The sequence below is a fragment of the Odontesthes bonariensis genome, chromosome 5, assembly GCF_027942865.1.
Source record: "Odontesthes bonariensis isolate fOdoBon6 chromosome 5, fOdoBon6.hap1, whole genome shotgun sequence".
Lineage (NCBI taxonomy): Eukaryota > Metazoa > Chordata > Actinopteri > Atheriniformes > Atherinopsidae > Odontesthes > Odontesthes bonariensis.
In genome coordinates this window covers 12242593-12270088 of record NC_134510.1, presented here as the reverse complement: position 1 = coordinate 12270088, position 27496 = coordinate 12242593, and the positions used below count along the sequence as shown (strand labels likewise).

At 47.1% G+C, this 27496-nt stretch overlaps 29 non-coding genes across 29 annotated transcripts; 13 read left to right on the top strand and 16 right to left on the bottom strand.

The window, feature by feature from the left end:
* The first annotated feature begins 236 nt into the window (after positions 1-236).
* Positions 237-319, top strand: trnal-cag (transfer RNA leucine (anticodon CAG)). Its single transcript has one exon. It is a non-coding gene; the product is annotated as a tRNA-Leu (tRNA).
* A 1391-nt stretch (positions 320-1710) lies between these two features.
* Positions 1711-1782, bottom strand: trnad-guc (transfer RNA aspartic acid (anticodon GUC)). The gene has a single exon. It is a non-coding gene; the product is annotated as a tRNA-Asp (tRNA).
* An 826-nt stretch (positions 1783-2608) lies between these two features.
* On the bottom strand, positions 2609-2680 carry trnad-guc (transfer RNA aspartic acid (anticodon GUC)). The gene has a single exon. It is a non-coding gene; the product is annotated as a tRNA-Asp (tRNA).
* An 826-nt stretch (positions 2681-3506) lies between these two features.
* trnad-guc (transfer RNA aspartic acid (anticodon GUC)) lies at positions 3507-3578 on the bottom strand. Its single transcript has one exon. It is a non-coding gene; the product is annotated as a tRNA-Asp (tRNA).
* An 826-nt stretch (positions 3579-4404) lies between these two features.
* On the bottom strand, positions 4405-4476 carry trnad-guc (transfer RNA aspartic acid (anticodon GUC)). Its single transcript has one exon. It is a non-coding gene; the product is annotated as a tRNA-Asp (tRNA).
* A 1148-nt stretch (positions 4477-5624) lies between these two features.
* trnal-cag (transfer RNA leucine (anticodon CAG)) lies at positions 5625-5707 on the top strand. The gene has a single exon. It is a non-coding gene; the product is annotated as a tRNA-Leu (tRNA).
* A 493-nt stretch (positions 5708-6200) lies between these two features.
* Positions 6201-6272, bottom strand: trnad-guc (transfer RNA aspartic acid (anticodon GUC)). Its single transcript has one exon. It is a non-coding gene; the product is annotated as a tRNA-Asp (tRNA).
* A 250-nt stretch (positions 6273-6522) lies between these two features.
* trnal-cag (transfer RNA leucine (anticodon CAG)) lies at positions 6523-6605 on the top strand. The gene has a single exon. It is a non-coding gene; the product is annotated as a tRNA-Leu (tRNA).
* Positions 6606-9792: 3187 nt separating this feature from the next.
* Positions 9793-9864, bottom strand: trnad-guc (transfer RNA aspartic acid (anticodon GUC)). The gene has a single exon. It is a non-coding gene; the product is annotated as a tRNA-Asp (tRNA).
* An 826-nt stretch (positions 9865-10690) lies between these two features.
* trnad-guc (transfer RNA aspartic acid (anticodon GUC)) lies at positions 10691-10762 on the bottom strand. Its single transcript has one exon. It is a non-coding gene; the product is annotated as a tRNA-Asp (tRNA).
* Positions 10763-11012: 250 nt separating this feature from the next.
* On the top strand, positions 11013-11095 carry trnal-cag (transfer RNA leucine (anticodon CAG)). The gene has a single exon. It is a non-coding gene; the product is annotated as a tRNA-Leu (tRNA).
* An 815-nt stretch (positions 11096-11910) lies between these two features.
* Positions 11911-11993, top strand: trnal-cag (transfer RNA leucine (anticodon CAG)). The gene has a single exon. It is a non-coding gene; the product is annotated as a tRNA-Leu (tRNA).
* An 815-nt stretch (positions 11994-12808) lies between these two features.
* Positions 12809-12891, top strand: trnal-cag (transfer RNA leucine (anticodon CAG)). The gene has a single exon. It is a non-coding gene; the product is annotated as a tRNA-Leu (tRNA).
* A 1391-nt stretch (positions 12892-14282) lies between these two features.
* trnad-guc (transfer RNA aspartic acid (anticodon GUC)) lies at positions 14283-14354 on the bottom strand. Its single transcript has one exon. It is a non-coding gene; the product is annotated as a tRNA-Asp (tRNA).
* A 1148-nt stretch (positions 14355-15502) lies between these two features.
* Positions 15503-15585, top strand: trnal-cag (transfer RNA leucine (anticodon CAG)). The gene has a single exon. It is a non-coding gene; the product is annotated as a tRNA-Leu (tRNA).
* Positions 15586-16400: 815 nt separating this feature from the next.
* On the top strand, positions 16401-16483 carry trnal-cag (transfer RNA leucine (anticodon CAG)). Its single transcript has one exon. It is a non-coding gene; the product is annotated as a tRNA-Leu (tRNA).
* A 1391-nt stretch (positions 16484-17874) lies between these two features.
* trnad-guc (transfer RNA aspartic acid (anticodon GUC)) lies at positions 17875-17946 on the bottom strand. The gene has a single exon. It is a non-coding gene; the product is annotated as a tRNA-Asp (tRNA).
* Positions 17947-18772: 826 nt separating this feature from the next.
* Positions 18773-18844, bottom strand: trnad-guc (transfer RNA aspartic acid (anticodon GUC)). The gene has a single exon. It is a non-coding gene; the product is annotated as a tRNA-Asp (tRNA).
* A 250-nt stretch (positions 18845-19094) lies between these two features.
* On the top strand, positions 19095-19177 carry trnal-cag (transfer RNA leucine (anticodon CAG)). The gene has a single exon. It is a non-coding gene; the product is annotated as a tRNA-Leu (tRNA).
* An 815-nt stretch (positions 19178-19992) lies between these two features.
* Positions 19993-20075, top strand: trnal-cag (transfer RNA leucine (anticodon CAG)). Its single transcript has one exon. It is a non-coding gene; the product is annotated as a tRNA-Leu (tRNA).
* Positions 20076-20568: 493 nt separating this feature from the next.
* On the bottom strand, positions 20569-20640 carry trnad-guc (transfer RNA aspartic acid (anticodon GUC)). Its single transcript has one exon. It is a non-coding gene; the product is annotated as a tRNA-Asp (tRNA).
* Positions 20641-21466: 826 nt separating this feature from the next.
* trnad-guc (transfer RNA aspartic acid (anticodon GUC)) lies at positions 21467-21538 on the bottom strand. The gene has a single exon. It is a non-coding gene; the product is annotated as a tRNA-Asp (tRNA).
* A 1724-nt stretch (positions 21539-23262) lies between these two features.
* trnad-guc (transfer RNA aspartic acid (anticodon GUC)) lies at positions 23263-23334 on the bottom strand. The gene has a single exon. It is a non-coding gene; the product is annotated as a tRNA-Asp (tRNA).
* A 250-nt stretch (positions 23335-23584) lies between these two features.
* trnal-cag (transfer RNA leucine (anticodon CAG)) lies at positions 23585-23667 on the top strand. The gene has a single exon. It is a non-coding gene; the product is annotated as a tRNA-Leu (tRNA).
* Positions 23668-24160: 493 nt separating this feature from the next.
* trnad-guc (transfer RNA aspartic acid (anticodon GUC)) lies at positions 24161-24232 on the bottom strand. The gene has a single exon. It is a non-coding gene; the product is annotated as a tRNA-Asp (tRNA).
* Positions 24233-24482: 250 nt separating this feature from the next.
* On the top strand, positions 24483-24565 carry trnal-cag (transfer RNA leucine (anticodon CAG)). The gene has a single exon. It is a non-coding gene; the product is annotated as a tRNA-Leu (tRNA).
* A 493-nt stretch (positions 24566-25058) lies between these two features.
* Positions 25059-25130, bottom strand: trnad-guc (transfer RNA aspartic acid (anticodon GUC)). The gene has a single exon. It is a non-coding gene; the product is annotated as a tRNA-Asp (tRNA).
* Positions 25131-26278: 1148 nt separating this feature from the next.
* Positions 26279-26361, top strand: trnal-cag (transfer RNA leucine (anticodon CAG)). Its single transcript has one exon. It is a non-coding gene; the product is annotated as a tRNA-Leu (tRNA).
* A 493-nt stretch (positions 26362-26854) lies between these two features.
* trnad-guc (transfer RNA aspartic acid (anticodon GUC)) lies at positions 26855-26926 on the bottom strand. The gene has a single exon. It is a non-coding gene; the product is annotated as a tRNA-Asp (tRNA).
* Positions 26927-27496: the final 570 nt, after the last annotated feature.

Sequence of the window (27496 nt, the reverse complement as noted above, 5' to 3'; positions counted from 1 at the left end):
GACACAGTCGTCAGATGAAAAGACAACTATCGCCAAGGAGTGAAATAAGATTTTGGTGTCCCCTTTCAAGGTGCAGGAAAATTGCTATCGCAGTCCCATCACTCAGAAGGAGAGTCTTCCCTGAAGCTGCATGCCTCGTCAATATTCCCCTTCAACACAAACACAACGCAGACCCACATATTCGCTGGAATGATGCCTGGGCCCGCCGACAGTGTCGTCAAATATTCCTTTTCGTAGTCAGGATGGCCGAGCGGTCTAAGGCGCTGCGTTCAGGTCGCAGTCTCCCCTGGAGGCGTGGGTTCGAATCCCACTTCTGACATTGCAGACTTCTCCTAGAGAAACATTTTCACTGGCAAGGCAACCCAAGTTTACTCCTTGCTTAGCAATACCATTTCGTATTGCTATTCTGCCACTGCATCATCTTGTTTAAAGATTATTGTGGCCGCTTTACCTCCGAAGAGTTCTTGCTTCCAAATGCTATGCCTTCTTTTTGTTTGCCTCAGGAGCCCTGTTAAACAACAGCCAAGACACTTGTTGCATGAGAATCTTCTGACCACTGCTCAACAAGCTGTGTTGTCACAACCTTCTACAGTGCTTTGGGCAGGACAGAATCATTAGCAAAAGGCACATTGTTGATTATAAGGTCTTGGTTTGCACTTAACACCATAGTAAACGGGAAAGGGCTTTTGACCAAAGCAACCTGGCCTCATGTTAAGCTATTTGAAGGGGGCTATTGACATTTAGGCCGAAGATGGGTGAGAGTATCAAAGCAATCATCACTTGGTGGCAGGCAGCTGATAAAAGACCAAGCTCTCCCCGTCGGGGAATCGAACCCCAATCTTCCGCGTGACAGGCGGAGATACTGTCCATTATACTAACGAGGAATTTCTGTGTGACTGACACAGTCGTCAGACGAAAAGACAACTATCGCCAAGGAGTGAAATAAGATTTTGGTGTCCCCTTTCAAGGTGCAGGAAAATTGCTATCACAGTCCCATCACTCAGAAGGAGAGTCTTCCATGAAGCTGCATGCCTCGTCAATATTCCCCTTCAACACAAACACAACGCAGACCCACATATTCGCTGGAATGATGCCTGGGCCCGCCGACAGTGTCGTCAAATATTCCTTTTCGTAGTCAGGATGGCCGAGCGGTCTAAGGCGCTGCGTTCAGGTCGCAGTCTCCCCTGGAGGCGTGGGTTCAAATCTCACTTCTGACATTGCAGACTTCTCCTAGAGAAACATTTTCACTGGCAAGGAAACCCAAGTTTACTCCTTGCTTAGCAATACCATGTCGTATTGCTATTCTGCCACTGCATCATCTTGTTTAAAGATTATTGTGGCCGCTTTACCTCCGAAGAGTTCTTGCTTCCAAATGCTATGCCTACTTTTTGTTTGCCTCAGGAGCCCTGTTAAACAACAGCCAAGACACTTGTTGCATGAGAATCTTCTGACCACTGCTCAACAAGCTGTGTTGTCACAACCTTCTACAGTGCTTTGGGCAGGACAGAATCATTAGCAAAAGGCACATTGTTGATTATAAGGTCTTGGTTTGCACTTAACACCATAGTAAACGGGAAAGGGCTTTTGACCAAAGCAACCTGGCCTCATGTTAGGCTATTTGAAGGGGGCTATTGACATTTAGGCCGAAGATGGGTGAGAGTATCAAAGCAATCATCACTTGGTGGCAGGCAGCTGATAAAAGACCAAGCTCTCCCCGTCGGGGAATCGAACCCCGATCTTCCGCGTGACAGGCGGAGATACTGTCCATTATACTAACGAGGAATTTCTGTGTGACTGACACAGTCGTCAGACGAAAAGACAACTATCGCCAAGGAGTGAAATAAGATTTTGGTGTCCCCTTTCAAGGTGCAGGAAAATTGCTATCACAGTCCCATCACTCAGAAGGAGAGTCTTCCATGAAGCTGCATGCCTCGTCAATATTCCCCTTCAACACAAACACAACGCAGACCCACATATTCGCTGGAATGATGCCTGGGCCCGCCGACAGTGTCGTCAAATATTCCTTTTCGTAGTCAGGATGGCCGAGCGGTCTAAGGCGCTGCGTTCAGGTCGCAGTCTCCCCTGGAGGCGTGGGTTCAAATCTCACTTCTGACATTGCAGACTTCTCCTAGAGGAACATTTTCACTGGCAAGGAAACCCAAGTTTACTCCTTGCTTAGCAATACCATGTCGTATTGCTATTCTGCCACTGCATCATCTTGTTTAAAGATTATTGTGGCCGCTTTACCTCCGAAGAGTTCTTGCTTCCAAATGCTATGCCTACTTTTTGTTTGCCTCAGGAGCCCTGTTAAACAACAGCCAAGACACTTGTTGCATGAGAATCTTCTGACCACTGCTCAACAAGCTGTGTTGTCACAACCTTCTACAGTGCTTTGGGCAGGACAGAATCATTAGCAAAAGGCACATTGTTGATTATAAGGTCTTGGTTTGCACTTAACACCATAGTAAACGGGAAAGGGCTTTTGACCAAAGCAACCTGGCCTCATGTTAGGCTATTTGAAGGGGGCTATTGACATTTAGGCCGAAGATGGGTGAGAGTATCAAAGCAATCATCACTTGGTGGCAGGCAGCTGATAAAAGACCAAGCTCTCCCCGTCGGGGAATCGAACCCCGATCTTCCGCGTGACAGGCGGAGATACTGTCCATTATACTAACGAGGAATTTCTGTGTGACTGACACAGTCGTCAGACGAAAAGACAACTATCGCCAAGGAGTGAAATAAGATTTTGGTGTCCCCTTTCAAGGTGCAGGAAAATTGCTATCACAGTCCCATCACTCAGAAGGAGAGTCTTCCATGAAGCTGCATGCCTCGTCAATATTCCCCTTCAACACAAACACAACGCAGACCCACATATTCGCTGGAATGATGCCTGGGCCCGCCGACAGTGTCGTCAAATATTCCTTTTCGTAGTCAGGATGGCCGAGCGGTCTAAGGCGCTGCGTTCAGGTCGCAGTCTCCCCTGGAGGCGTGGGTTCAAATCTCACTTCTGACATTGCAGACTTCTCCTAGAGAAACATTTTCACTGGCAAGGCAACCCAAGTTTACTCCTTGCTTAGCAATACCATGTCGTATTGCTATTCTGCCACTGCATCATCTTGTTTAAAGATTATTGTGGCCGCTTTACCTCCGAAGAGTTCTTGCTTCCAAATGCTATGCCTACTTTTTGTTTGCCTCAGGAGCCCTGTTAAACAACAGCCAAGACACTTGTTGCATGAGAATCTTCTGACCACTGCTCAACAAGCTGTGTTGTCACAACCTTCTACAGTGCTTTGGGCAGGACAGAATCATTAGCAAAAGGCACATTGTTGATTATAAGGTCTTGGTTTGCACTTAACACCATAGTAAACGGGAAAGGGCTTTTGACCAAAGCAACCTGGCCTCATGTTAGGCTATTTGAAGGGGGCTATTGACATTTAGGCCGAAGATGGGTGAGAGTATCAAAGCAATCATCACTTGGTGGCAGGCAGCTGATAAAAGACCAAGCTCTCCCCGTCGGGGAATCGAACCCCGATCTTCCGCGTGACAGGCGGAGATACTGTCCATTATACTAACGAGGAATTTCTGTGTGACTGACACAGTCGTCAGACGAAAAGACAACTATCGCCAAGGAGTGAAATAAGATTTTGGTGTCCCCTTTCAAGGTGCAGGAAAATTGCTATCACAGTCCCATCACTCAGAAGGAGAGTCTTCCATGAAGCTGCATGCCTCGTCAATATTCCCCTTCAACACAAACACAACGCAGACCCACATATTCGCTGGAATGATGCCTGGGCCCGCCGACAGTGTCGTCAAATATTCCTTTTCGTAGTCAGGATGGCCGAGCGGTCTAAGGCGCTGCGTTCAGGTCGCAGTCTCCCCTGGAGGCGTGGGTTCAAATCTCACTTCTGACATTGCAGACTTCTCCTAGAGAAACATTTTCACTGGCAAGGCAACCCAAGTTTACTCCTTGCTTAGCAATACCATGTCGTATTGCTATTCTGCCACTGCATCATCTTGTTTAAAGATTATTGTGGCCGCTTTACCTCCGAAGAGTTCTTGCTTCCAAATGCTATGCCTACTTTTTGTTTGCCTCAGGAGCCCTGTTAAACAACAGCCAAGACACTTGTTGCATGAGAATCTTCTGACCACTGCTCAACAAGCTGTGTTGTCACAACCTTCTACAGTGCTTTGGGCAGGACAGAATCATTAGCAAAAGGCACATTGTTGATTATAAGGTCTTGGTTTGCACTTAACACCATAGTAAACGGGAAAGGGCTTTTGACCAAAGCAACCTGGCCTCATGTTAGGCTATTTGAAGGGGGCTATTGACATTTAGGCCGAAGATGGGTGAGAGTATCAAAACAATCATCACTTGGTGGCAGGCAGCTGATAAAAGACCAAGCTCTCCCCGTCGGGGAATCGAACCCCGATCTTCCGCGTGACAGGCGGAGATACTGTCCATTATACTAACGAGGAATTTCTGTGTGCCTGACACAGTCGTCAGACGAAAAGACAACTATCGCCAAGGAGTGAAATAAGATTTTGGTGTCCCGTTTCAAGGTGCAGGAAAATTGCTATCACAGTCCCATTACTCAGAAGGAGAGTCTTCCATGAAGCTGCATGCCTCGTCAATATTCCTCTTCAACACGAACACAACGCAGACCCACATATTCGCTGGAATGATGCCTGGGCCCGCCGACAGTGTCGTCAAATATTGCTTTTAGTAGTCAGGATGGCCGAGCGGTCTAAGGCGCTGCGTTCAGGTCGCAGTCTCCCCTGGAGGCGTGAGTTCAAAGCCCACTTCTGACATTGCAGACTTCTCCTAGAGAAACATTTTCACTGGCAAGGAAACCCAAGTTTACTCCTTGCTTAGCAATACCATGTCGTATTGCTATTCTGCCACTGCATCATCTTGTTTAAAGATTATTGTGGCCGCTTTACCTCCGAAGAGTTCTTGCTTCCAAATGCTATGCCTACTTTTTGTTTTCCTCAGGAGCCCTGTTAAACAACAGCCAAGACACTTGTTGCATGAGAATCTTCTGACCACTGCTCAACAAGCTGTGTTGTCACAACCTTCTACAGTGCTTTGGGCAGGACAGAATCATTAGCAAAAGGCACATTGTTGATTATAAGGTCTTGGTTTGCACTTAACACCATAGTAAACGGGAAAGGGCTTTTGACCAAAGCAACCTGGCCTCATGTTAGGCTATTTGAAGGGGGCTATTGACATTTAGGCCGAAGATGGGTGAGAGTATCAAAACAATCATCACTTGGTGGCAGGCAGCTGATAAAAGACCAAGCTCTCCCCGTCGGGGAATCAAACCCCAATCTTCCGCGTGACAGGCGGAGATACTGTCCATTATACCAACGAGGAATTTCTGTGTGACTGACACAGTCGTCAGATGAAAAGACAACTATCGCCAAGGAGTGAAATAAGATTTTGGTGTCCCCTTTCAAGGTGCAGGAAAATTGCTATCGCAGTCCCATCACTCAGAAGGAGAGTCTTCCCTGAAGCTGCATGCCTCGTCAATATTCCCCTTCAACACAAACACAACGCAGACCCACATATTCGCTGGAATGATGCCTGGGCCCGCCGACAGTGTCGTCAAATATTCCTTTTCGTAGTCAGGATGGCCGAGCGGTCTAAGGCGCTGCGTTCAGGTCGCAGTCTCCCCTGGAGGCGTGGGTTCGAATCCCACTTCTGACATTGCAGACTTCTCCTAGAGAAACATTTTCACTGGCAAGGCAACCCAAGTTTACTCCTTGCTTAGCAATACCATTTCGTATTGCTATTCTGCCACTGCATCATCTTGTTTAAAGATTATTGTGGCCGCTTTACCTCCGAAGAGTTCTTGCTTCCAAATGCTATGCCTTCTTTTTGTTTGCCTCAGGAGCCCTGTTAAACAACAGCCAAGACACTTGTTGCATGAGAATCTTCTGACCACTGCTCAACAAGCTGTGTTGTCACAACCTTCTACAGTGCTTTGGGCAGGACAGAATCATTAGCAAAAGGCACATTGTTGATTATAAGGTCTTGGTTTGCACTTAACACCATAGTAAACGGGAAAGGGCTTTTGACCAAAGCAACCTGGCCTCATGTTAAGCTATTTGAAGGGGGCTATTGACATTTAGGCCGAAGATGGGTGAGAGTATCAAAACAATCATCACTTGGTGGCAGGCAGCTGATAAAAGACCAAGCTCTCCCCGTCGGGGAATCGAACCCCGATCTTCCGCGTGACAGGCGGAGATACTGTCCATTATACTAACGAGGAATTTCTGTGTACCTGACACAGTCGTCAGACGAAAAGACAACTATCGCCAAGGAGTGAAATAAGATTTTGGTGTCCCGTTTCAAGGTGCAGGAAAATTGCTATCACAGTCCCATTACTCAGAAGGAGAGTCTTCCATGAAGCTGCATGCCTCGTCAATATTCCCCTTCAACACGAACACAACGCAGACCCACATATTCGCTGGAATGATGCCTGGGCCCGCCGACAGTGTCGTCCAATATTCCTTTTAGTAGTCAGGATGGCCGAGCGGTCTAAGGCGCTGCGTTCAGGTCGCAGTCTCCCCTGGAGGCGTGGGTTCAAATCCCACTTCTGACATTGCAGACTTCTCCTAGAGAAACATTTTCACTGGCAAGGCAACCCAAGTTTACTCCTTGCTTAGCAATACCATGTCGTATTGCTATTCTGCCACTGCATCATCTTGTTTAAAGATTATTGTGGCCGCTTTACCTCCGAAGAGTTCTTGCTTCCAAATGCTATGCCTACTTTTTGTTTGCCTCATGAGCCCTGTTAAACAACAGCCAAGACACTTGTTGCATGAGAATCTTCTGACCACTGCTCAACAAGCTGTGTTGTCACAACCTTCTACAGTGCTTTGGGCAGGACAGAATCATTAGCAAAAGGCACATTGTTGATTATAAGGTCTTGGTTTGCACTTAACACCATAGTAAACGGGAAAGGGCTTTTGACCGAAGAAACCTGGCATCATGTTAGGCTATTTGAAGGGGGCTATTGACATTTAGGCCGAAGATGGGTGAGAGTATCAAAGCAATCATCACTTGGTGGCAGGCAGCTGATAAAAGACCAAGCTCTCCCCGTCGGGGAATCGAACCCCGATCTTCCGCGTAACAGGCGGAGATACTGTCCATTATACTAACGAGGAATTTCTGTGTGCCTGACACAGTCGTCAGACGAAAAGACAACTATCGCCAAGGAGTGAAATAAGATTTTGGTGTCCCGTTTCAAGGTGCAGGAAAATTGCTATCACAGTCCCATTACTCAGAAGGAGAGTCTTCCATGAAGCTGCATGCCTCGTCAATATTCCTCTTCAACACGAACACAACGCAGACCCACATATTCGCTGGAATGATGCCTGGGCCCGCCGACAGTGTCGTCAAATATTGCTTTTAGTAGTCAGGATGGCCGAGCGGTCTAAGGTGCTGCGTTCAGGTCGCAGTCTCCCCTTGAGGCGTGAGTTCAAAGCCCACTTCTGACATTGCAGACTTCTCCTAGAGAAACATTTTCACTGGCAAGGAAACCCAAGTTTACTCCTTGCTTAGCAATACCATGTCGTATTGCTATTCTGCCACTGCATCATCTTGTTTAAAGATTATTGTGGCCGCTTTACCTCCGAAGAGTTCTTGCTTCCAAATGCTATGCCTACTTTTTGTTTTCCTCAGGAGCCCTGTTAAACAACAGCCAAGACACTTGTTGCATGAGAATCTTCTGACCACTGCTCAACAAGCTGTGTTGTCACAACCTTCTACAGTGCTTTGGGCAGGACAGAATCATTAGCAAAAGGCACATTGTTGATTATAAGGTCTTGGTTTGCACTTAACACCATAGTAAACGGGAAAGGGCTTTTGACCAAAGCAACCTGGCCTCATGTTAGGCTATTTGAACGGGGCTATTGACATTTAGGCCGAAGATGGGTGAGAGTATCAAAACAATCATCACTTGGTGGCAGGCAGCTGATAAAAGACCAAGCTCTCCCCGTCGGGGAATCAAACCCCGATCTTCCGCGTGACAGGCGGAGATACTGTCCATTATACCAACGAGGAATTTCTGTGTGACTGACACAGTCGTCAGATGAAAAGACAACTATCGCCAAGGAGTGAAATAAGATTTTGGTGTCCCCTTTCAAGGTGCAGGAAAATTGCTATCGCAGTCCCATCACTCAGAAGGAGAGTCTTCCCTGAAGCTGCATGCCTCGTCAATATTCCCCTTCAACACAAACACAACGCAGACCCACATATTCGCTGGAATGATGCCTGGGCCCGCCGACAGTGTCGTCAAATATTCCTTTTCGTAGTCAGGATGGCCGAGCGGTCTAAGGCGCTGCGTTCAGGTCGCAGTCTCCCCTGGAGGCGTGGGTTCGAATCCCACTTATGACATTGCAGACTTCTCCTAGAGAAACATTTTCACTGGCAAGGCAACCCAAGTTTACTCCTTGCTTAGCAATACCATTTCGTATTGCTATTCTGCCACTGCATCATCTTGTTTAAAGATTATTGTGGCCGCTTTACCTCCGAAGAGTTCTTGCTTCCAAATGCTATGCCTTCTTTTTGTTTGCCTCAGGAGCCCTGTTAAACAACAGCCAAGACACTTGTTGCATGAGAATCTTCTGACCACTGCTCAACAAGCTGTGTTGTCACAACCTTCTACAGTGCTTTGGGCAGGACAGAATCATTAGCAAAAGGCACATTGTTGATTATAAGGTCTTGGTTTGCACTTAACACCATAGTAAACGGGAAAGGGCTTTTGACCAAAGCAACCTGGCCTCATGTTAAGCTATTTGAAGGGGGCTATTGACATTTAGGCCGAAGATGGGTGAGAGTATCAAAGCAATCATCACTTGGTGGCAGGCAGCTGATAAAAGACCAAGCTCTCCCCGTCGGGGAATCGAAACCCAATCTTCCGCGTGACAGGCGGAGATACTGTCCATTATACTAACGAGGAATTTCTGTGTGACTGACACAGTCGTCAGACGAAAAGACAACTATCGCCAAGGAGTGAAATAAGATTTTGGTGTCCCCTTTCAAGGTGCAGGAAAATTGCTATCACAGTCCCATCACTCAGAAGGAGAGTCTTCCATGAAGCTGCATGCCTCGTCAATATTCCCCTTCAACACAAACACAACGCAGACCCACATATTCGCTGGAATGATGCCTGGGCCCGCCGACAGTGTCGTCAAATATTCCTTTTAGTAGTCAGGATGGCCGAGCGGTCTAAGGCGCTGCGTTCAGGTCGCAGTCTCCCCTGGAGGCGTGGGTTCAAATCTCACTTCTGACATTGCAGACTTCTCCTAGAGAAACATTTTCACTGGCAAGGAAACCCAAGTTTACTCCTTGCTTAGCAATACCATGTCGTATTGCTATTCTGCCACTGCATCATCTTGTTTAAAGATTATTGTGGCCGCTTTACCTCCGAAGAGTTCTTGCTTCCAAATGCTATGCCTACTTTTTGTTTGCCTCAGGAGCCCTGTTAAACAACAGCCAAGACACTTGTTGCATGAGAATCTTCTGACCACTGCTCAACAAGCTGTGTTGTCACAACCTTCTACAGTGCTTTGGGCAGGACAGAATCATTAGCAAAAGGCACATTGTTGATTATAAGGTCTTGGTTTGCACTTAACACCATAGTAAACGGGAAAGGGCTTTTGACCAAAGCAACCTGGCCTCATGTTAGGCTATTTGAAGGGGGCTATTGACATTTAGGCCGAAGATGGGTGAGAGTATCAAAGCAATCATCACTTGGTGGCAGGCAGCTGATAAAAGACCAAGCTCTCCCCGTCGGGGAATCGAACCCCGATCTTCCGCGTGACAGGCGGAGATACTGTCCATTATACTAACGAGGAATTTCTGTGTGACTGACACAGTCGTCAGACGAAAAGACAACTATCGCCAAGGAGTGAAATAAGATTTTGGTGTCCCCTTTCAAGGTGCAGGAAAATTGCTATCACAGTCCCATCACTCAGAAGGAGAGTCTTCCATGAAGCTGCATGCCTCGTCAATATTCCCCTTCAACACAAACACAACGCAGACCCACATATTCGCTGGAATGATGCCTGGGCCCGCCGACAGTGTCGTCAAATATTCCTTTTCGTAGTCAGGATGGCCGAGCGGTCTAAGGCGCTGCGTTCAGGTCGCAGTCTCCCCTGGAGGCGTGGGTTCAAATCTCACTTCTGACATTGCAGACTTCTCCTAGAGAAACATTTTCACTGGCAAGGCAACCCAAGTTTACTCCTTGCTTAGCAATACCATGTCGTATTGCTATTCTGCCACTGCATCATCTTGTTTAAAGATTATTGTGGCCGCTTTACCTCCGAAGAGTTCTTGCTTCCAAATGCTATGCCTACTTTTTGTTTGCCTCAGGAGCCCTGTTAAACAACAGCCAAGACACTTGTTGCATGAGAATCTTCTGACCACTGCTCAACAAGCTGTGTTGTCACAACCTTCTACAGTGCTTTGGGCAGGACAGAATCATTAGCAAAAGGCACATTGTTGATTATAAGGTCTTGGTTTGCACTTAACACCATAGTAAACGGGAAAGGGCTTTTGACCAAAGCAACCTGGCCTCATGTTAGGCTATTTGAAGGGGGCTATTGACATTTAGGCCGAAGATGGGTGAGAGTATCAAAACAATCATCACTTAGTGGCAGGCAGCTGATAAAAGACCAAGCTCTCCCCGTCGGGGAATCGAACCCCGATCTTCCGCGTGACAGGCGGAGATACTGTCCATTATACTAACGAGGAATTTCTGTGTGCCTGACACAGTCGTCAGACGAAAAGACAACTATCGCCAAGGAGTGAAATAAGATTTTGGTGTCCCGTTTCAAGGTGCAGGAAAATTGCTATCACAGTCCCATTACTCAGAAGGAGAGTCTTCCATGAAGCTGCATGCCTCGTCAATATTCCTCTTCAACACGAACACAACGCAGACCCACATATTCGCTGGAATGATGCCTGGGCCCGCCGACAGTGTCGTCAAATATTGCTTTTAGTAGTCAGGATGGCCGAGCGGTCTAAGGCGCTGCGTTCAGGTCGCAGTCTCCCCTGGAGGCGTGGGTTCAAATCCCACTTCTGACATTGCAGACTTCTCCTAGAGAAACATTTTCACTGGCAAGGAAACCCAAGTTTACTCCTTGCTTAGCAATACCATGTCGTATTGCTATTCTGCCACTGCATCATCTTGTTTAAAGATTATTGTGGCCGCTTTACCTCCGAAGAGTTCTTGCTTCCAAATGCTATGCCTACTTTTTGTTTTCCTCAGGAGCCCTGTTAAACAACAGCCAAGACACTTGTTGCATGAGAATCTTCTGACCACTGCTCAACAAGCTGTGTTGTCACAACCTTCTACAGTGCTTTGGGCAGGACAGAATCATTAGCAAAAGGCACATTGTTGATTATAAGGTCTTGGTTTGCACTTAACACCATAGTAAACGGGAAAGGGCTTTTGACCAAAGCAACCTGGCCTCATGTTAGGCTATTTGAAGGGGGCTATTGACATTTAGGCCGAAGATGGGTGAGAGTATCAAAACAATCATCACTTGGTGGCAGGCAGCTGATAAAAGACCAAGCTCTCCCCGTCGGGGAATCAAACCCCGATCTTCCGCGTGACAGGCGGAGATACTGTCCATTATACCAACGAGGAATTTCTGTGTGACTGACACAGTCGTCAGATGAAAAGACAACTATCGCCAAGGAGTGAAATAAGATTTTGGTGTCCCCTTTCAAGGTGCAGGAAAATTGCTATCGCAGTCCCATCACTCAGAAGGAGAGTCTTCCCTGAAGCTGCATGCCTCGTCAATATTCCCCTTCAACACAAACACAACGCAGACCCACATATTCGCTGGAATGATGCCTGGGCCCGCCGACAGTGTCGTCAAATATTCCTTTTCGTAGTCAGGATGGCCGAGCGGTCTAAGGCGCTGCGTTCAGGTCGCAGTCTCCCCTGGAGGCGTGGGTTCGAATCCCACTTCTGACATTGCAGACTTCTCCTAGAGAAACATTTTCACTGGCAAGGCAACCCAAGTTTACTCCTTGCTTAGCAATACCATTTCGTATTGCTATTCTGCCACTGCATCATCTTGTTTAAAGATTATTGTGGCCGCTTTACCTCCGAAGAGTTCTTGCTTCCAAATGCTATGCCTTCTTTTTGTTTGCCTCAGGAGCCCTGTTAAACAACAGCCAAGACACTTGTTGCATGAGAATCTTCTGACCACTGCTCAACAAGCTGTGTTGTCACAACCTTCTACAGTGCTTTGGGCAGGACAGAATCATTAGCAAAAGGCACATTGTTGATTATAAGGTCTTGGTTTGCACTTAACACCATAGTAAACGGGAAAGGGCTTTTGACCAAAGCAACCTGGCCTCATGTTAAGCTATTTGAAGGGGGCTATTGACATTTAGGCCGAAGATGGGTGAGAGTATCAAAGCAATCATCACTTGGTGGCAGGCAGCTGATAAAAGACCAAGCTCTCCCCGTCGGGGAATCGAACCCCAATCTTCCGCGTGACAGGCGGAGATACTGTCCATTATACCAACGAGGAATTTCTGTGTGACTGACACAGTCGTCAGATGAAAAGACAACTATCGCCAAGGAGTGAAATAAGATTTTGGTGTCCCCTTTCAAGGTGCAGGAAAATTGCTATCGCAGTCCCATCACTCAGAAGGAGAGTCTTCCCTGAAGCTGCATGCCTCGTCAATATTCCCCTTCAACACAAACACAACGCAGACCCACATATTCGCTGGAATGATGCCTGGGCCCGCCGACAGTGTCGTCAAATATTCCTTTTCGTAGTCAGGATGGCCGAGCGGTCTAAGGCGCTGCGTTCAGGTCGCAGTCTCCCCTGGAGGCGTGGGTTCGAATCCCACTTCTGACATTGCAGACTTCTCCTAGAGAAACATTTTCACTGGCAAGGCAACCCAAGTTTACTCCTTGCTTAGCAATACCATTTCGTATTGCTATTCTGCCACTGCATCATCTTGTTTAAAGATTATTGTGGCCGCTTTACCTCCGAAGAGTTCTTGCTTCCAAATGCTATGCCTTCTTTTTGTTTGCCTCAGGAGCCCTGTTAAACAACAGCCAAGACACTTGTTGCATGAGAATCTTCTGACCACTGCTCAACAAGCTGTGTTGTCACAACCTTCTACAGTGCTTTGGGCAGGACAGAATCATTAGCAAAAGGCACATTGTTGATTATAAGGTCTTGGTTTGCACTTAACACCATAGTAAACGGGAAAGGGCTTTTGACCAAAGCAACCTGGCCTCATGTTAAGCTATTTGAAGGGGGCTATTGACATTTAGGCCGAAGATGGGTGAGAGTATCAAAGCAATCATCACTTGGTGGCAGGCAGCTGATAAAAGACCAAGCTCTCCCCGTCGGGGAATCGAACCCCAATCTTCCGCGTGACAGGCGGAGATACTGTCCATTATACTAACGAGGAATTTCTGTGTGACTGACACAGTCGTCAGACGAAAAGACAACTATCGCCAAGGAGTGAAATAAGATTTTGGTGTCCCCTTTCAAGGTGCAGGAAAATTGCTATCACAGTCCCATCACTCAGAAGGAGAGTCTTCCATGAAGCTGCATGCCTCGTCAATATTCCCCTTCAACACAAACACAACGCAGACCCACATATTCGCTGGAATGATGCCTGGGCCCGCCGACAGTGTCGTCAAATATTCCTTTTAGTAGTCAGGATGGCCGAGCGGTCTAAGGCGCTGCGTTCAGGTCGCAGTCTCCCCTGGAGGCGTGGGTTCAAATCTCACTTCTGACATTGCAGACTTCTCCTAGAGAAACATTTTCACTGGCAAGGAAACCCAAGTTTACTCCTTGCTTAGCAATACCATGTCGTATTGCTATTCTGCCACTGCATCATCTTGTTTAAAGATTATTGTGGCCGCTTTACCTCCGAAGAGTTCTTGCTTCCAAATGCTATGCCTACTTTTTGTTTGCCTCAGGAGCCCTGTTAAACAACAGCCAAGACACTTGTTGCATGAGAATCTTCTGACCACTGCTCAACAAGCTGTGTTGTCACAACCTTCTACAGTGCTTTGGGCAGGACAGAATCATTAGCAAAAGGCACATTGTTGATTATAAGGTCTTGGTTTGCACTTAACACCATAGTAAACGGGAAAGGGCTTTTGACCAAAGCAACCTGGCCTCATGTTAGGCTATTTGAAGGGGGCTATTGACATTTAGGCCGAAGATGGGTGAGAGTATCAAAGCAATCATCACTTGGTGGCAGGCAGCTGATAAAAGACCAAGCTCTCCCCGTCGGGGAATCGAACCCCGATCTTCCGCGTGACAGGCGGAGATACTGTCCATTATACTAACGAGGAATTTCTGTGTGACTGACACAGTCGTCAGACGAAAAGACAACTATCGCCAAGGAGTGAAATAAGATTTTGGTGTCCCCTTTCAAGGTGCAGGAAAATTGCTATCACAGTCCCATCACTCAGAAGGAGAGTCTTCCATGAAGCTGCATGCCTCGTCAATATTCCCCTTCAACACAAACACAACGCAGACCCACATATTCGCTGGAATGATGCCTGGGCCCGCCGACAGTGTCGTCAAATATTCCTTTTCGTAGTCAGGATGGCCGAGCGGTCTAAGGCGCTGCGTTCAGGTCGCAGTCTCCCCTGGAGGCGTGGGTTCAAATCTCACTTCTGACATTGCAGACTTCTCCTAGAGAAACATTTTCACTGGCAAGGCAACCCAAGTTTACTCCTTGCTTAGCAATACCATGTCGTATTGCTATTCTGCCACTGCATCATCTTGTTTAAAGATTATTGTGGCCGCTTTACCTCCGAAGAGTTCTTGCTTCCAAATGCTATGCCTACTTTTTGTTTGCCTCAGGAGCCCTGTTAAACAACAGCCAAGACACTTGTTGCATGAGAATCTTCTGACCACTGCTCAACAAGCTGTGTTGTCACAACCTTCTACAGTGCTTTGGGCAGGACAGAATCATTAGCAAAAGGCACATTGTTGATTATAAGGTCTTGGTTTGCACTTAACACCATAGTAAACGGGAAAGGGCTTTTGACCAAAGCAACCTGGCCTCATGTTAGGCTATTTGAAGGGGGCTATTGACATTTAGGCCGAAGATGGGTGAGAGTATCAAAACAATCATCACTTAGTGGCAGGCAGCTGATAAAAGACCAAGCTCTCCCCGTCAGGGAATCGAACCCCGATCTTCCGCGTGACAGGCGGAGATACTGTCCATTATACTAACGAGGAATTTCTGTGTGCCTGACACAGTCGTCAGACGAAAAGACAACTATCGCCAAGGAGTGAAATAAGATTTTGGTGTCCCGTTTCAAGGTGCAGGAAAATTGCTATCACAGTCCCATTACTCAGAAGGAGAGTCTTCCATGAAGCTGCATGCCTCGTCAATATTCCTCTTCAACACGAACACAACGCAGACCCACATATTCGCTGGAATGATGCCTGGGCCCGCCGACAGTGTCGTCAAATATTGCTTTTAGTAGTCAGGATGGCCGAGCGGTCTAAGGCGCTGCGTTCAGGTCGCAGTCTCCCCTGGAGGCGTGGGTTCAAATCCCACTTCTGACATTGCAGACTTCTCCTAGAGAAACATTTTCACTGGCAAGGAAACCCAAGTTTACTCCTTGCTTAGCAATACCATGTCGTATTGCTATTCTGCCACTGCATCATCTTGTTTAAAGATTATTGTGGCCGCTTTACCTCCGAAGAGTTCTTGCTTCCAAATGCTATGCCTACTTTTTGTTTTCCTCAGGAGCCCTGTTAAACAACAGCCAAGACACTTGTTGCATGAGAATCTTCTGACCACTGCTCAACAAGCTGTGTTGTCACAACCTTCTACAGTGCTTTGGGCAGGACAGAATCATTAGCAAAAGGCACATTGTTGATTATAAGGTCTTGGTTTGCACTTAACACCATAGTAAACGGGAAAGGGCTTTTGACCAAAGCAACCTGGCCTCATGTTAGGCTATTTGAAGGGGGCTATTGACATTTAGGCCGAAGATGGGTGAGAGTATCAAAACAATCATCACTTGGTGGCAGGCAGCTGATAAAAGACCAAGCTCTCCCCGTCGGGGAATCAAACCCCGATCTTCCGCGTGACAGGCGGAGATACTGTCCATTATACCAACGAGGAATTTCTGTGTGACTGACACAGTCGTCAGATGAAAAGACAACTATCGCCAAGGAGTGAAATAAGATTTTGGTGTCCCCTTTCAAGGTGCAGGAAAATTGCTATCGCAGTCCCATCACTCAGAAGGAGAGTCTTCCCTGAAGCTGCATGCCTCGTCAATATTCCCCTTCAACACAAACACAACGCAGACCCACATATTCGCTGGAATGATGCCTGGGCCCGCCGACAGTGTCGTCAAATATTCCTTTTCGTAGTCAGGATGGCCGAGCGGTCTAAGGCGCTGCGTTCAGGTCGCAGTCTCCCCTGGAGGCGTGGGTTCGAATCCCACTTCTGACATTGCAGACTTCTCCTAGAGAAACATTTTCACTGGCAAGGCAACCCAAGTTTACTCCTTGCTTAGCAATACCATTTCGTATTGCTATTCTGCCACTGCATCATCTTGTTTAAAGATTATTGTGGCCGCTTTACCTCCGAAGAGTTCTTGCTTCCAAATGCTATGCCTTCTTTTTGTTTGCCTCAGGAGCCCTGTTAAACAACAGCCAAGACACTTGTTGCATGAGAATCTTCTGACCACTGCTCAACAAGCTGTGTTGTCACAACCTTCTACAGTGCTTTGGGCAGGACAGAATCATTAGCAAAAGGCACATTGTTGATTATAAGGTCTTGGTTTGCACTTAACACCATAGTAAACGGGAAAGGGCTTTTGACCAAAGCAACCTGGCCTCATGTTAAGCTATTTGAAGGGGGCTATTGACATTTAGGCCGAAGATGGGTGAGAGTATCAAAGCAATCATCACTTGGTGGCAGGCAGCTGATAAAAGACCAAGCTCTCCCCGTCGGGGAATCGAACCCCAATCTTCCGCGTGACAGGCGGAGATACTGTCCATTATACTAACGAGGAATTTCTGTGTGACTGACACAGTCGTCAGACGAAAAGACAACTATCGCCAAGGAGTGAAATAAGATTTTGGTGTCCCCTTTCAAGGTGCAGGAAAATTGCTATCACAGTCCCATCACTCAGAAGGAGAGTCTTCCATGAAGCTGCATGCCTCGTCAATATTCCCCTTCAACACAAACACAACGCAGACCCACATATTCGCTGGAATGATGCCTGGGCCCGCCGACAGTGTCGTCAAATATTCCTTTTAGTAGTCAGGATGGCCGAGCGGTCTAAGGCGCTGCGTTCAGGTCGCAGTCTCCCCTGGAGGCGTGGGTTCAAATCTCACTTCTGACATTGCAGACTTCTCCTAGAGAAACATTTTCACTGGCAAGGAAACCCAAGTTTACTCCTTGCTTAGCAATACCATGTCGTATTGCTATTCTGCCACTGCATCATCTTGTTTAAAGATTATTGTGGCCGCTTTACCTCCGAAGAGTTCTTGCTTCCAAATGCTATGCCTACTTTTTGTTTGCCTCAGGAGCCCTGTTAAACAACAGCCAAGACACTTGTTGCATGAGAATCTTCTGACCACTGCTCAACAAGCTGTGTTGTCACAACCTTCTACAGTGCTTTGGGCAGGACAGAATCATTAGCAAAAGGCACATTGTTGATTATAAGGTCTTGGTTTGCACTTAACACCATAGTAAACGGGAAAGGGCTTTTGACCAAAGCAACCTGGCCTCATGTTAGGCTATTTGAAGGGGGCTATTGACATTTAGGCCGAAGATGGGTGAGAGTATCAAAGCAATCATCACTTGGTGGCAGGCAGCTGATAAAAGACCAAGCTCTCCCCGTCGGGGAATCGAACCCCGATCTTCCGCGTGACAGGCGGAGATACTGTCCATTATACTAACGAGGAATTTCTGTGTGACTGACACAGTCGTCAGACGAAAAGACAACTATCGCCAAGGAGTGAAATAAGATTTTGGTGTCCCCTTTCAAGGTGCAGGAAAATTGCTATCACAGTCCCATCACTCAGAAGGAGAGTCTTCCATGAAGCTGCATGCCTCGTCAATATTCCCCTTCAACACAAACACAACGCAGACCCACATATTCGCTGGAATGATGCCTGGGCCCGCCGACAGTGTCGTCAAATATTCCTTTTCGTAGTCAGGATGGCCGAGCGGTCTAAGGCGCTGCGTTCAGGTCGCAGTCTCCCCTGGAGGCGTGGGTTCAAATCTCACTTCTGACATTGCAGACTTCTCCTAGAGAAACATTTTCACTGGCAAGGCAACCCAAGTTTACTCCTTGCTTAGCAATACCATGTCGTATTGCTATTCTGCCACTGCATCATCTTGTTTAAAGATTATTGTGGCCGCTTTACCTCCGAAGAGTTCTTGCTTCCAAATGCTATGCCTACTTTTTGTTTGCCTCAGGAGCCCTGTTAAACAACAGCCAAGACACTTGTTGCATGAGAATCTTCTGACCACTGCTCAACAAGCTGTGTTGTCACAACCTTCTACAGTGCTTTGGGCAGGACAGAATCATTAGCAAAAGGCACATTGTTGATTATAAGGTCTTGGTTTGCACTTAACACCATAGTAAACGGGAAAGGGCTTTTGACCAAAGCAACCTGGCCTCATGTTAGGCTATTTGAAGGGGGCTATTGACATTTAGGCCGAAGATGGGTGAGAGTATCAAAACAATCATCACTTAGTGGCAGGCAGCTGATAAAAGACCAAGCTCTCCCCGTCGGGGAATCGAACCCCGATCTTCCGCGTGACAGGCGGAGATACTGTCCATTATACTAACGAGGAATTTCTGTGTGCCTGACACAGTCGTCAGACGAAAAGACAACTATCGCCAAGGAGTGAAATAAGATTTTGGTGTCCCGTTTCAAGGTGCAGGAAAATTGCTATCACAGTCCCATTACTCAGAAGGAGAGTCTTCCATGAAGCTGCATGCCTCGTCAATATTCCTCTTCAACACGAACACAACGCAGACCCACATATTCGCTGGAATGATGCCTGGGCCCGCCGACAGTGTCGTCAAATATTGCTTTTAGTAGTCAGGATGGCCGAGCGGTCTAAGGCGCTGCGTTCAGGTCGCAGTCTCCCCTGGAGGCGTGGGTTCAAATCCCACTTCTGACATTGCAGACTTCTCCTAGAGAAACATTTTCACTGGCAAGGAAACCCAAGTTTACTCCTTGCTTAGCAATACCATGTCGTATTGCTATTCTGCCACTGCATCATCTTGTTTAAAGATTATTGTGGCCGCTTTACCTCCGAAGAGTTCTTGCTTCCAAATGCTATGCCTACTTTTTGTTTTCCTCAGGAGCCCTGTTAAACAACAGCCAAGACACTTGTTGCATGAGAATCTTCTGACCACTGCTCAACAAGCTGTGTTGTCACAACCTTCTACAGTGCTTTGGGCAGGACAGAATCATTAGCAAAAGGCACATTGTTGATTATAAGGTCTTGGTTTGCACTTAACACCATAGTAAACGGGAAAGGGCTTTTGACCAAAGCAACCTGGCCTCATGTTAGGCTATTTGAAGGGGGCTATTGACATTTAGGCCGAAGATGGGTGAGAGTATCAAAACAATCATCACTTGGTGGCAGGCAGCTGATAAAAGACCAAGCTCTCCCCGTCGGGGAATCAAACCCCGATCTTCCGCGTGACAGGCGGAGATACTGTCCATTATACCAACGAGGAATTTCTGTGTGACTGACACAGTCGTCAGATGAAAAGACAACTATCGCCAAGGAGTGAAATAAGATTTTGGTGTCCCCTTTCAAGGTGCAGGAAAATTGCTATCGCAGTCCCATCACTCAGAAGGAGAGTCTTCCCTGAAGCTGCATGCCTCGTCAATATTCCCCTTCAACACAAACACAACGCAGACCCACATATTCGCTGGAATGATGCCTGGGCCCGCCGACAGTGTCGTCAAATATTCCTTTTCGTAGTCAGGATGGCCGAGCGGTCTAAGGCGCTGCGTTCAGGTCGCAGTCTCCCCTGGAGGCGTGGGTTCGAATCCCACTTCTGACATTGCAGACTTCTCCTAGAGAAACATTTTCACTGGCAAGGCAACCCAAGTTTACTCCTTGCTTAGCAATACCATTTCGTATTGCTATTCTGCCACTGCATCATCTTGTTTAAAGATTATTGTGGCCGCTTTACCTCCGAAGAGTTCTTGCTTCCAAATGCTATGCCTTCTTTTTGTTTGCCTCAGGAGCCCTGTTAAACAACAGCCAAGACACTTGTTGCATGAGAATCTTCTGACCACTGCTCAACAAGCTGTGTTGTCACAACCTTCTACAGTGCTTTGGGCAGGACAGAATCATTAGCAAAAGGCACATTGTTGATTATAAGGTCTTGGTTTGCACTTAACACCATAGTAAACGGGAAAGGGCTTTTGACCAAAGCAACCTGGCCTCATGTTAAGCTATTTGAAGGGGGCTATTGACATTTAGGCCGAAGATGGGTGAGAGTATCAAAGCAATCATCACTTGGTGGCAGGCAGCTGATAAAAGACCAAGCTCTCCCCGTCGGGGAATCGAACCCCGATCTTCCGCGTGACAGGCGGAGATACTGTCCATTATACTAACGAGGAATTTCTGTGTGACTGACACAGTCGTCAGACGAAAAGACAACTATCGCCAAGGAGTGAAATAAAATTTTGGTGTCCCCTTTCAAGGTGCAGGAAAATTGCTATCACAGTCCCATCACTCAGAAGGAGAGTCTTCCATGAAGCTGCATGCCTCGTCAATATTCCCCTTCAACACAAACACAACGCAGACCCACATATTCGCTGGAATGATGCCTGGGCCCGCCGACAGTGTCGTCAAATATTCCTTTTAGTAGTCAGGATGGCCGAGCGGTCTAAGGCGCTGCGTTCAGGTCGCAGTCTCCCCTGGAGGCGTGGGTTCAAATCTCACTTCTGACATTGCAGACTTCTCCTAGAGAAACATTTTCACTGGCAAGGCAACCCAAGTTTACTCCTTGCTTAGCAATACCATGTCGTATTGCTATTCTGCCACTGCATCATCTTGTTTAAAGATTATTGTGGCCGCTTTACCTCCGAAGAGTTCTTGCTTCCAAATGCTATGCCTACTTTTTGTTTGCCTCAGGAGCCCTGTTAAACAACAGCCAAGACACTTGTTGCATGAGAATCTTCTGACCACTGCTCAACAAGCTGTGTTGTCACAACCTTCTACAGTGCTTTGGGCAGGACAGAATCATTAGCAAAAGGCACATTGTTGATTATAAGGTCTTGGTTTGCACTTAACACCATAGTAAACGGGAAAGGGCTTTTGACCAAAGCAACCTGGCCTCATGTTAGGCTATTTGAAGGGGGCTATTGACATTTAGGCCGAAGATGGGTGAGAGTATCAAAGCAATCATCACTTGGTGGCAGGCAGCTGATAAAAGACCAAGCTCTCCCCGTCGGGGAATCGAACCCCGATCTTCCGCGTGACAGGCGGAGATACTGTCCATTATACTAACGAGGAATTTCTGTGTGACTGACACAGTCGTCAGACGAAAAGACAACTATCGCCAAGGAGTGAAATAAGATTTTGGTGTCCCCTTTCAAGGTGCAGGAAAATTGCTATCACAGTCCCATCACTCAGAAGGAGAGTCTTCCATGAAGCTGCATGCCTCGTCAATATTCCCCTTCAACACAAACACAACGCAGACCCACATATTCGCTGGAATGATGCCTGGGCCCGCCGACAGTGTCGTCAAATATTCCTTTTCGTAGTCAGGATGGCCGAGCGGTCTAAGGCGCTGCGTTCAGGTCGCAGTCTCCCCTGGAGGCGTGGGTTCAAATCTCACTTCTGACATTGCAGACTTCTCCTAGAGAAACATTTTCACTGGCAAGGCAACCCAAGTTTACTCCTTGCTTAGCAATACCATGTCGTATTGCTATTCTGCCACTGCATCATCTTGTTTAAAGATTATTGTGGCCGCTTTACCTCCGAAGAGTTCTTGCTTCCAAATGCTATGCCTACTTTTTGTTTGCCTCAGGAGCCCTGTTAAACAACAGCCAAGACACTTGTTGCATGAGAATCTTCTGACCACTGCTCAACAAGCTGTGTTGTCACAACCTTCTACAGTGCTTTGGGCAGGACAGAATCATTAGCAAAAGGCACATTGTTGATTATAAGGTCTTGGTTTGCACTTAACACCATAGTAAACGGGAAAGGGCTTTTGACCAAAGCAACCTGGCCTCATGTTAGGCTATTTGAAGGGGGCTATTGACATTTAGGCCGAAGATGGGTGAGAGTATCAAAACAATCATCACTTGGTGGCAGGCAGCTGATAAAAGACCAAGCTCTCCCCGTCTGGGAATCGAACCCCGATCTTCCGCGTGACAGGCGGAGATACTGTCCATTATACTAACGAGGAATTTCTGTGTGCCTGACACAGTCGTCAGACGAAAAGACAACTATCGCCAAGGAGTGAAATAAGATTTTGGTGTCCCGTTTCAAGGTGCAGGAAAATTGCTATCACAGTCCCATTACTCAGAAGGAGAGTCTTCCATGAAGCTGCATGCCTCGTCAATATTCCTCTTCAACACGAACACAACGCAGACCCACATATTCGCTGGAATGATGCCTGGGCCCGCCGACAGTGTCGTCAAATATTGCTTTTAGTAGTCAGGATGGCCGAGCGGTCTAAGGCGCTGCGTTCAGGTCGCAGTCTCCCCTGGAGGCGTGAGTTCAAAGCCCACTTCTGACATTGCAGACTTCTCCTAGAGAAACATTTTCACTGGCAAGGAAACCCAAGTTTACTCCTTGCTTAGCAATACCATGTCGTATTGCTATTCTGCCACTGCATCATCTTGTTTAAAGATTATTGTGGCCGCTTTACCTCCGAAGAGTTCTTGCTTCCAAATCCTATGCCTACTTTTTGTTTGCCTCAGGAGCCCTGTTAAACAACAGCCAAGACACTTGTTGCATGAGAATCTTCTGACCACTGCTCAACAAGCTGTGTTGTCACAACCTTCTACAGTGCTTTGGGCAGGACAGAATCATTAGCAAAAGGCACATTGTTGATTATAAGGTCTTGGTTTGCACTTAACACCATAGTAAACGGGAAAGGGCTTTTGACCAAAGCAACCTGGCCTCATGTTAGGCTATTTGAAGGGGGCTATTGACATTTAGGCCGAAGATGGGTGAGAGTATCAAAACAATCATCACTTGGTGGCAGGCAGCTGATAAAAGACCAAGCTCTCCCCGTCGGGGAATCGAACCCCGATCTTCCGCGTGACAGGCGGAGATACTGTCCATTATACTAACGAGGAATTTCTGTGTGCCTGACACAGTCGTCAGACGAAAAGACAACTATCGCCAAGGAGTGAAATAAGATTTTGGTGTCCCGTTTCAAGGTGCAGGAAAATTGCTATCACAGTCCCATTACTCAGAAGGAGAGTCTTCCATGAAGCTGCATGCCTCGTCAATATTCCTCTTCAACACGAACACAACGCAGACCCACATATTCGCTGGAATGATGCCTGGGCCCGCCGACAGTGTCGTCAAATATTCCTTTTCGTAGTCAGGATGGCCGAGCGGTCTAAGGCGCTGCGTTCAGGTCGCAGTCTCCCCTGGAGGCGTGGGTTCGAATCCCACTTCTGACATTGCAGACTTCTCCTAGAGAAACATTTTCACTGGCAAGGCAACCCAAGTTTACTCCTTGCTTAGCAATACCATTTCGTATTGCTATTCTGCCACTGCATCATCTTGTTTAAAGATTATTGTGGCCGCTTTACCTCCGAAGAGTTCTTGCTTCCAAATGCTATGCCTTCTTTTTGTTTGCCTCAGGAGCCCTGTTAAACAACAGCCAAGACACTTGTTGCATGAGAATCTTCTGACCACTGCTCAACAAGCTGTGTTGTCACAACCTTCTACAGTGCTTTGGGCAGGACAGAATCATTAGCAAAAGGCATATTGTTGATTATAAGGTCTTGGTTTGCACTTAACACCATAGTAAACGGGAAAGGGCTTTTGACCAAAGCAACCTGGCCTCATGTTAAGCTATTTGAAGGGGGCTATTGACATTTAGGCCGAAGATGGGTGAGAGTATCAAAACAATCATCACTTGGTGGCAGGCAGCTGATAAAAGACCAAGCTCTCCCCGTCGGGGAATCGAACCCCGATCTTCCGCGTGACAGGCGGAGATACTGTCCATTATACTAACGAGGAATTTCTGTGTACCTGACACAGTCGTCAGACGAAAAGACAACTATCGCCAAGGAGTGAAATAAGATTTTGGTGTCCCGTTTCAAGGTGCAGGAAAATTGCTATCACAGTCCCATTACTCAGAAGGAGAGTCTTCCATGAAGCTGCATGCCTCGTCAATATTCCCCTTCAACACGAACACAACGCAGACCCACATATTCGCTGGAATGATGCCTGGGCCCGCCGACAGTGTCGTCCAATATTCCTTTTAGTAGTCAGGATGGCCGAGCGGTCTAAGGCGCTGCGTTCAGGTCGCAGTCTCCCCTGGAGGCGTGGGTTCAAATCCCACTTCTGACATTGCAGACTTCTCCTAGAGAAACATTTTCACTGGCAAGGCAACCCAAGTTTACTCCTTGCTTAGCAATACCATGTCGTATTGCTATTCTGCCACTGCATCATCTTGTTTAAAGATTATTGTGGCCGCTTTACCTCCGAAGAGTTCTTGCTTCCAAATGCTATGCCTACTTTTTGTTTGCCTCATGAGCCCTGTTAAACAACAGCCAAGACACTTGTTGCATGAGAATCTTCTGACCACTGCTCAACAAGCTGTGTTGTCACAACCTTCTACAGTGCTTTGGGCAGGACAGAATCATTAGCAAAAGGCACATTGTTGATTATAAGGTCTTGGTTTGCACTTAACACCATAGTAAACGGGAAAGGGCTTTTGACCGAAGAAACCTGGCATCATGTTAGGCTATTTGAAGGGGGCTATTGACATTTAGGCCGAAGATGGGTGAGAGTATCAAAGCAATCATCACTTGGTGGCAGGCAGCTGATAAAAGACCAAGCTCTCCCCGTCGGGGAATCGAACCCCGATCTTCCGCGTGACAGGCGGAGATACTGTCCATTATACTAACGAGGAATTTCTGTGTGCCTGACACAGTCGTCAGACGAAAAGACAACTATCGCCAAGGAGTGAAATAAGATTTTGGTGTCCCGTTTCAAGGTGCAGGAAAATTGCTATCACAGTCCCATTACTCAGAAGGAGAGTCTTCCATGAAGCTGCATGCCTCGTCAATATTCCTCTTCAACACGAACACAACGCAGACCCACATATTCGCTGGAATGATGCCTGGGCCCGCCGACAGTGTCGTCAAATATTGCTTTTAGTAGTCAGGATGGCCGAGCGGTCTAAGGCGCTGCGTTCAGGTCGCAGTCTCCCCTTGAGGCGTGAGTTCAAAGCCCACTTCTGACATTGCAGACTTCTCCTAGAGAAACATTTTCACTGGCAAGGAAACCCAAGTTTACTCCTTGCTTAGCAATACCATGTCGTATTGCTATTCTGCCACTGCATCATCTTGTTTAAAGATTATTGTGGCCGCTTTACCTCCGAAGAGTTCTTGCTTCCAAATGCTATGCCTACTTTTTGTTTTCCTCAGGAGCCCTGTTAAACAACAGCCAAGACACTTGTTGCATGAGAATCTTCTGACCACTGCTCAACAAGCTGTGTTGTCACAACCTTCTACAGTGCTTTGGGCAGGACAGAATCATTAGCAAAAGGCACATTGTTGATTATAAGGTCTTGGTTTGCACTTAACACCATAGTAAACGGGAAAGGGCTTTTGACCAAAGCAACCTGGCCTCATGTTAGGCTATTTGAAGGGGGCTATTGACATTTAGGCCGAAGATGGGTGAGAGTATCAAAACAATCATCACTTGGTGGCAGGCAGCTGATAAAAGACCAAGCTCTCCCCGTCGGGGAATCAAACCCCGATCTTCCGCGTGACAGGCGGAGATACTGTCCATTATACCAACGAGGAATTTCTGTGTGACTGACACAGTCGTCAGATGAAAAGACAACTATCGCCAAGGAGTGAAATAAGATTTTGGTGTCCCCTTTCAAGGTGCAGGAAAATTGCTATCGCAGTCCCATCACTCAGAAGGAGAGTCTTCCCTGAAGCTGCATGCCTCGTCAATATTCCCCTTCAACACAAACACAACGCAGACCCACATATTCGCTGGAATGATGCCTGGGCCCGCCGACAGTGTCGTCAAATATTCCTTTTCGTAGTCAGGATGGCCGAGCGGTCTAAGGCGCTGCGTTCAGGTCGCAGTCTCCCCTGGAGGCGTGGGTTCGAATCCCACTTCTGACATTGCAGACTTCTCCTAGAGAAACATTTTCACTGGCAAGGCAACCCAAGTTTACTCCTTGCTTAGCAATACCATTTCGTATTGCTATTCTGCCACTGCATCATCTTGTTTAAAGATTATTGTGGCCGCTTTACCTCCGAAGAGTTCTTGCTTCCAAATGCTATGCCTTCTTTTTGTTTGCCTCAGGAGCCCTGTTAAACAACAGCCAAGACACTTGTTGCATGAGAATCTTCTGACCACTGCTCAACAAGCTGTGTTGTCACAACCTTCTACAGTGCTTTGGGCAGGACAGAATCATTAGCAAAAGGCACATTGTTGATTATAAGGTCTTGGTTTGCACTTAACACCATAGTAAACGGGAAAGGGCTTTTGACCAAAGCAACCTGGCCTCATGTTAAGCTATTTGAAGGGGGCTATTGACATTTAGGCCGAAGATGGGTGAGAGTATCAAAACAATCATCACTTGGTGGCAGGCAGCTGATAAAAGACCAAGCTCTCCCCGTCGGGGAATCGAACCCCGATCTTCCGCGTGACAGGCGGAGATACTGTCCATTATACTAACGAGGAATTTCTGTGTACCTGACACAGTCGTCAGACGAAAAGACAACTATCGCCAAGGAGTGAAATAAGATTTTGGTGTCCCGTTTCAAGGTGCAGGAAAATTGCTATCACAGTCCCATTACTCAGAAGGAGAGTCTTCCATGAAGCTGCATGCCTCGTCAATATTCCCCTTCAACACGAACACAACGCAGACCCACATATTCGCTGGAATGATGCCTGGGCCCGCCGACAGTGTCGTCAAATATTCCTTTTAGTAGTCAGGATGACCGAGCGGTCTAAGGCGCTGCGTTCAGGTCGCAGTCTCCCCTGGAGGCGTGGGTTCAAATCCCACTTCTGACATTGCAGACTTCTCCTAGAGAAACATTTTCACTGGCAAGGCAACCCAAGTTTACTCCTTGCTTAGCAATACCATGTCGTATTGCTATTCTGCCACTGCATCATCTTGTTTAAAGATTATTGTGGCCGCTTTACCTCCGAAGAGTTCTTGCTTCCAAATGCTATGCCTACTTTTTGTTTGCCTCATGAGCCCTGTTAAACAACAGCCAAGACACTTGTTGCATGAGAATCTTCTGACCA